This window comes from Vipera berus, assembly GCF_964194415.1.
Source record: "Vipera berus genome assembly, chromosome: 1".
NCBI classification, from domain to species: domain Eukaryota; kingdom Metazoa; phylum Chordata; class Lepidosauria; order Squamata; family Viperidae; genus Vipera; species Vipera berus.
Genome location: NC_138202.1, coordinates 7171143 through 7179145, shown reverse-complemented (window position 1 = coordinate 7179145; position 8003 = coordinate 7171143).

Sequence of the window (8003 nt, the reverse complement as noted above, 5' to 3'; positions counted from 1 at the left end):
GAGATTTTCTGCATGATGATCTGTCCCCGACTTGATCTTTCCAGTCTACCCAGGATGCTCGCATCACCAACTGCAACCTAGTCCTCCCCCACGCACCCACCCACCCCTCCCTGGCTGATCCTCCTCCTCCTCTTCTCTTTCCTTCCCTCATCCTCGGCATCCGAGTCTTCTCCGGAGAGTTGGGTCTTCGCCTCACGTTCGAAGGAGGACAATTTAAGCCGGGTAGTTTGTCTCTCTGCCTCTGGCTTTGCCTCTCCCCCTGTTTTGCCTCTCCCTCGCTCTCCTTTTTTCCTCCTTTTCCCCTCCTCTCCCACGTCCCTCTCTCCCTCCCTCCCTCCCTCTTCCTGTCCTTCTTCCTCTCCCTCTCTTCTCCTGCTCCTTCTTGTTCTCCTTCCCCCTCTCTCACCCTCTTCCTTCTTCTCCCTCCCGTTTCCCTCCCCCTGCCCCTCCCCCCTCCCTCCCTGTCCTTCCCCCTCTCCCTGTCCTTCCCCTCCCCCTCTCTCCTTCTCCCCTCCCTCCCTCTCTTCCCCCTCTCCCTGTCCTTCTCCTCCCCCTCTCTCCTTCCCCCTCTCTCCTTCTCTCCTCACTCCCTCTCTTCCCCCTCTCCCTGTCCTTCCCCTCCCCCTCTCTCCTTCCCCCTCTCTCCTCCCCTCCCTCCCTCTCTTCCCCCTCTCCCTGTCCTTCCCCCTCCCCCTCTCTCCTTCCCCCTCTCCTTCTCCCCCTCCCTCCCTCTCTTCCCCCTCTCCCTGTCCTTCCCCCTCCCCCTCTCTCCTTCCCCCTCTCCTTCTCCCCTCCCTCCCTCTCTTCCCCCTCTCCCTGTCCTTCCCCCTCCCCCTCTCTCCTTCCCCCTCTCCTTCTCCCCTCCCTCCCTCTCTTCCCCCTCTCCCTGTCCTTCCCCCTCCCCCTCTCTCCTTCCCCGTCTCCTTCTCCCCTCTCTCTCCTTCCCCCTCTCTCCTTTTCCCCCTCCCCCTGTCCTTCCCCCTCTCTCCTTCTCCCCTCTCTCCCTCTCTTCCCCCTCTCCCTGTCCTTCCCCCTCCCTCTCTCTCCTTCCTCCTCTCTCCTTCTCCCCCTCCCCCCTGTCCTTCCCCCTCCCCCTCTCTCCTTCTCCCTCTCCTTCTCCCCCTCCCTCCCTCTCTCCCCCTCTCCTTCTCCGCCTTCTTTTTGTTCTCCTTCTCCTCCTCCCTCCTTCTCTCCCTGCCTCTCCCTCTGCCTCCCCCTCTCCTTCTCCTTTTTTCTCCTCCCTCTCCCCCTCTGCCTTCCCTTCTCCTTCTCTCTCTCCCTCCCCCTCTCCTCCTTCTCCCTTTTCCTCTCCCCTCTCTCTCCCTGGCCCTCCCCTCTCTCTTCTCCTTCTTGTTCTCCCTTTCCCATCCCTTCCCTTCCTCTTTCCCTCTCTTCTTCTCTCTCTCTCTCCCTCTCTCCTTTCTGTAAGGCTGCTGGGTGGCAGGACCCGGTTAGCTGCTAAGACTAATGCGCTGCCTCCGGTCTCCTCAAGTCCAGCGCTCACCTGTCCGCCTGCCCCATACAGACAGCCTCTTCGCTGTGTAGATCTGTCGGTTCTGAACAAGGGCGAACGTGGTTTTATCCTGCCCGTTGGTGGTCAACGTAAGTGACCCGTTCTTTCCGTATCTGTATCTTTAGCCTCCGGAAAATGAATCCGTGTAAACGTCAGAACGTCCTCGTCCAAACATCATCCAGGCCGCCGAGAAAACCCAAGACTTCACAGGAGGACGGGTTTTCAGTCTGAGGGTGGATTTGCCGAGGGTGGATTCAGTGGGAGCCAAACCGATTCCTGTGCCTCTTAAGCGTGGCATCCATTAGAAGGCCCTCTTAGCTGGCTCCAGTTTCTTTTATTTAACAGAATAATGGAGTTGGAAGGGATCTTGGAGGTCATCTAGTCCAACCCCCTGCTCAGGCAGGAAACCCTATGCCATTTCAGGCAAACGGCTGTCCAGTCTCTTCTTAAAGACTTCCAGTGTTGGAGCATTCATAGCTTCTGGAGGCAGGTTGTTCCACTGGTTAATTGTTCTAACTGTCAGGAAGTTTCTCCTTAGTTCCAGGTTGCTTTTCTCCTTGACTAGTTTCCATCCGTTGCTTCTTGTCCTGCCTTCAGGCGCTTTGGAGAATAGCTTGACCCCCCCTTCTTTGGGGCAGCCCCTGAGATACTGGAACGCTGCTATCATGTCCCCCCTCATCCTTCTCTTCATTAGACCCAACTCCAGCAATCTATCTATCTATCTATCTATCTATATTTTTTTCCCTGTGTAATGGTTTTTCAGGGTTTTTCTAGCATTTTTTCAGCTTGAAGATGGGTGGACTTCAACTCCCAGAATTCCTCAGCCAGACTGGCTGGGGAATTCTGGGAGTTGAATTCCACCCATCTTCAATCTGCCAAGATTGAGAAACCGCTTTTAACCCATCTATTTTTGTTGTTGTTACGCATTCCCAACTTCCATTTCTCTTTGCACGGCTCAGGTTTCTAGTCCCTTATGATCCTTATTGCCCTTCTTTGAACTTCTTCCAGTTCCTGGGAATCTTTCTCAAACCGAACTGCCTGAAAACCGAGCTTAGCAAACAGGGGAAATTTATTAAACGTTTTACACTTGTCGATTTTATTTTATTTGGCTCGATTCAGTGGCAGGACCTTTCCTAACTCTTCTGCTTTTTTTTGTTTTTTTTGGCTTGGTTTGTTTTTCCTGTAATTTGGGAAGAAAAATTGGAAAATCCAGTTTTTCCCTCTCTCTCTCTTTCCTCCTTAAGTCGAAAGCAGGCTTTCTAAGAGAGAGAGAGAGAGAGAGAGAGAGAGAGAGAGAGAGAGAGAGAGAGAGAGACAGAGAGAGAGAGAGAGAGAAAGAGAGAGAGAGAGAGAGAGAGAGAAAGAGAGAGAGAGAGAGAGAGAGAGAAAGAGAGAGAGAGAGAGAGAGAGAGAGAGAAAGAGAGAGAGAGAGAGAAAGAGAGAGAGAGAGAAAGAGAGAGAGAGAGAGAGAGAGAGAGAGAGAGAGAGAGAGAGAGAGAGAGAGAGAGAGAGAGAGAGAGAGAGAGAGAGAAAGAGAGAGAGAAACGTTCACACTGTAGTTATTTCTTGGGAGACAAAATTACGTTCCCACCTCTTGAAATCTTCTGAAATGCATTCATTTTCATAGTACATTACTTTTATAAGCTTTGGCAAGGTGCATTGTCTGATTTCCCCCCCCCCCAACCCCTTTTTTAAAATTTTATTTTATTTTATTTTACCAGCACGGGCTGCCACAGGGTGCTGTGCACATGTGGTGTGTGAGTGTTTGTGTGTTTAATTTCTTTCTTTCTTTCTCCCCCTTTCCTACTTCGCCGTTCTGACATGGGACCGGGGGGGGGGGGAAGTGATGAAATGCGTTTGGGAAAATGACAATCTTTTCAAACAACCGGGCCTTGTTGTGGAGATTGCAACATAAAACAGATGACTGCCCTGCCTGACAGCTAATTGTGTCTGCCTTAATTACAACAAGAATTTAATCGGCTGTGGAAAGCTGTTCGAGAAACTCGGAGAAGCCTCTGGAAGTTTCTTACCTAGGCTGGATGGCTGAAGGCAGCGGAAGATGTGGAGACGCTACAGGAAGTCCTCAACTTTTGACCAGAACTCAGCCCCAAGCGAGACAGTTGTTAAGTGAGTTTGGCCCTATTTTATGACCTTCCTCGCCGTAGCTGCTAAGTAAAGCATCGCGGTTATTCAGTTAGCAACCCGGTTGTTAAGTGAATCTGGCTTCCGCACTGACTTTGCTTGTCAGAAAGTCGCACAAGGGGATCACGTAACCCCGGGACTCTGCAAAGCGTCATAAATAGGAACCAGTTGCCATTGTCTGAATTTGGATCCCGTGACCACCGGGGATGCTGCAACGGCCGTGTGAAAACTGGTCCTAAGTCACTTTTTAACTTTGTACTGTGAGAAGCCAGACCCCTCCCCAGAGAAGGAAATATTAAAAGGGCAGAAAAATATTATATTTCCTCAAAGGATCTTAAAGAGGCAGGAAAGCATGCCCAGTTTTTCTTCATAGCCCCAAGTCTCCCTCCCCCAAACAGAAACCAGCGCTGTAGAAATGCAGATGTGATCATCCATTCAGGAAGGCTGGAGGCTTCCAGCTAGAAGGCTAGGAAGACAAAGACACCTAAAATCTACACACCCCACCCAAATTCTAAGGACAGGAAACATAATAGGATTAACCCACCACCACCAGAAAGGACACACTCAGACTCAAGTCAAAGTACATGACAAAGGAAATACAGAGCCTCAAACAGGAAACAAGCTCCAGAGCCCCAGAAGCGGTAAAAGCCCACGACTCTGCTCTATGTGGTCACTTTTTCAAGAGCCACACTTCTGTCTGGCTCTCCTCTTCAGTAAACTACAACTTCTTTCTAAAGCATTCACCATGTTGTTTATTCCCGGCTTGGACTGGACCCTGATGAAGATTTTTCCTTCAACAGTACGGCCACTAAACAAGCTGTTGTAAGTTGAGGACTGTCTGTATAGAGCAGCGTTTCTCAACCTCGGCTGCTTTAAGACGTGCCGACGTCAACTCCCAGAATTCCCCAGCCAGCTATGATTGGGCTAAAAAAAAAAAAGCTTGTAAAATCAGATATGGCTCAGTTAACAACTAGCTTGCTTAGCAGGGGAAGTTGTGGACGTAAATCGAGAATTACCTGTATGTCATTGCAGGTGCCTAAAGGAGGGGCTTCCACAGCAATGTCGCTGAAGGGAAGGGTTTGTCCGATCTGGGTCCACTTTGCTGTGGACAAGAAAGCGACGGACGGAAACTGACCAAGGAGAGAAGCAACCTAGAACTAAGGAGAAAAATCGTAACAGTGAGAACAATTAACCTGTGGAACAGCTTGCCTCCAGAAGACACTGGACAGCCTGCTTGAGCAGTGGGTTGGACTAGAACAGAGGTCACCAACCTTTCTCAGTTGGCAGACCGGACGGAAAGGGAGGGGGAAGCATTTTATGCGCATGCACGCACAGGGCTGCAAGCATGCGTGCGATGTAAATGGGCGGGGCTAGCCCTTGCATGATACTCGCTAGCCTTGCCCCATTCTGTGCCCTGTGGTGCGGTGGCACCTGTTTTTGCACCCCAAGGCTCAACATTGGCCTTGAGGCATGGCGTTGGCCGGTTTTCACGCCCTGAGGCATGGTGGCATCCTGATTTTGCACCCTAAGGCGCATCGTCGTCCCATTTTTACACCGTACGGCGCATCGTTGTCCCATTTTTACACCCTGAGGCATGGCGTTGGCCCATTTTTGCACCCTAAGGCACGATGTCGTCCCACGTTTGCACCCTAAGGTGCATCGTTGGCCCATTTTTACACCCTGAGGCATGGCATTGGCCTGTTTTTGCACCCTAAGGCATGTTGTCATCCCATTTTTGCACCCTGAGGCGCATCGTCCCATTTTTGCACCTTAAGGCATGTTGTTGTCCCATTTTTGCACCCTGGGGTGCATCATCCTGTTTTTGCAACCTGAGACATAGCATTGGCCCATTTTTGCACTGAGGCATGTCGTCGTCCCGTTTTTGCACCCTGAGGTGCATCATCGTCCCATTTTTCCACCCTGAGGTGCGTTGTCATCCCATTTTTGCACCCTGAGGCATGGCCGCATCCCGTTTTTGTGTCCTGAGGTACGTCTTTGTCCTGTTTTTGCACACTGAGGCACAGCATTGGCCCGTTTTGGCGCAGCATCCTGTTTTTGCGCCCCACCAGCCCGTTTTTGCACTGTGTAGCGGCACGGTGTCCCATGGCATGGCAGCGTCCTGTGTTCATGCCCCAAGGCGTCACAGCAGCTCATTTTTGCACTGCGCGGCACGGCATCCTGTTTTTGTGCTCTGCGGCTACAGCGCTAGCGTGAGTGGGGGTGTGCGCACCCAACTGTGCCGTGGCCCGGTCACCAGCAGCCCACGACCCACTACTGGGCCGTGGCCCACAGGTTAGGGACCCCTTGACTAGAAGACCTCCTAGGTCCCTTCCAAAGCTGTTCTTCTGTTATTCTGTAATTCTGTAAAAGCGCTATGGTGTGGTACGTCTAAGTGTTTTTTCTATTAAGAGTGCAGAGAAGAGCAGCAAAGGTGCTTAGGAGAACTGGAGGCTAAAACATATGAAGAACAGTTGCAGAAATTGAGCAGCTTAATGAAAAGAATGACTCGCAGTGACATGATAGCCGTCTTCCGTTATCCAAGGGGCTGCCACGAAGAAGTGTGTGTGTGTGTGTGGGGGGGGGTCAAGCTATTCTCTAAAGCCCCTGAAGGCAGGACAAGAACCAATGGATGGAAGCTAATCAAGGAGAGAAGCAACCTGGAACTAAGGAGGAATTTCCTGACAGTGAGAACAATTAACCAGTGGAACAACCTGCCTCCAGAAGCCGTGAATGCTCCAACACTGGAGGCTTTTAAGAAGAGATTTGACTAGGTTGGCATAAGCCCTGAGTAGGGGGTTGGACTAGAAGACCTCCAAGTGCTCTTCCAGCCTTGTGATTCTATATTGTATGTTCCTTCAGCTGGGCTATGATGTGTAGGAAAAGCACACCCATTGTTTCTATGGAGATTCTCAGTCAATTCAGGTCCTGGTTCTACCAAAGGTGCTTTTTTCATGAGGCAACTGGACTTTCTGGTTTTTCTCTGAAGACGTTTCGCTTCTCATCCAAGAAGCTACCTCAGCTCTGAAGAGCTCCAGTTGCCTCATGAAAAAGCACCTTTGGGACACCCACTGTTTGCAAGAGATGTATAGAATAGAGCTGGAAGGGACTGTTGAAGGAAAAGTCTTCATCATGGTTCAGTCCAAGCTGGGAATAAACAACACGGTGACTGCTTTAGAAAGAAGGTTGCAGACTTACGGCCATCGCAGCATCTCCCCCACGGTCATGGGATCAGAATTGGGAGACTTGGCAACTGACTCATATTGATGATGGTTGGGGAAAGGGGTCCCGTGATTGCCTTGTGCGACCTTCTGACAAGCAAAGTCAATGGGGGAAGCCAGATTCACTTAACAACCATGTGGCAAACTTAACAACTGCGGTGATTTGCTTAACATCCGTGGCGAGAAAGGTCGTAAAATGGGGCAAAATTCACTTAGCCATTGTCTTACTCGGCAACAGAAATGCTGGGCTCAGTTGTCGTAAGTCGAGGACTATCTGTTTTACACACACACACACACAGAGAGAGAGAGAGAGAGAGAGAGAGAGAGAGAGAGAGAGAGAGAGAGAGAGAGAGAGAGAGAGAGAGAGTGTTAAAAAGTTTTGTCAGGTTACCGTGAGGCTGCAAAAGGTATTGAGCAGAGATTAACCGAGGATGAACTCATGGTAGAGGCATTTCTCAACTCACAACCACAATTAGCTTCAGCATTGCCATTGTTAAGAAACATGGTTGTTAAGGGACTCGTGCTCCATTTTGCAATCCTTTTTGCCCTGATTGTTCAGTGAATCACTGCAGTCGTTAAGGGAATCACACGGTCGTCAAGCAAATCCAGCTTTCCCCATTAATGCTGCTTGTCAGAAGATCGCAAAAGGTGATCACATGACCCCAGGATGCTGCAACCGCATGCTGGCTATGCATTCTGGGAGCTGAAGTCCACCAATGCTGGCTGAGGAATTCTGGGAGTTGAAGTCCACAATGCTGGTTGGGGAATTCTGGGAGTTGTGGTCCACGAAGGCTGCCTTGGGAATTCTGGGATTTGAAGTCCACAAAGGCCGGCTGGGCAATTCTGGGAGTTGAAGTCCACCAATGCTGCCTGGGGAATTCTGGCAGCTGAAGTCTACAACGCTGACTGGGGAATTCTGGGAGTTGTAGTCCACAAATGTTGCCTTGGGAGTTCTGGGAATTGCACAAAGGCTGGCTGGAGAATTGTGGGAGCTGAGGTCCACACTGCTGACTGGGGAATTCTGGGAGTTGTAGTCCACAAATGCTGGCTGGGGAATTCTGGGAGCTGAAGTCCACACATCTGAAAGTTGCCATATTTGAAAAAAATATACTGTCCTAAACAGCAGAGGG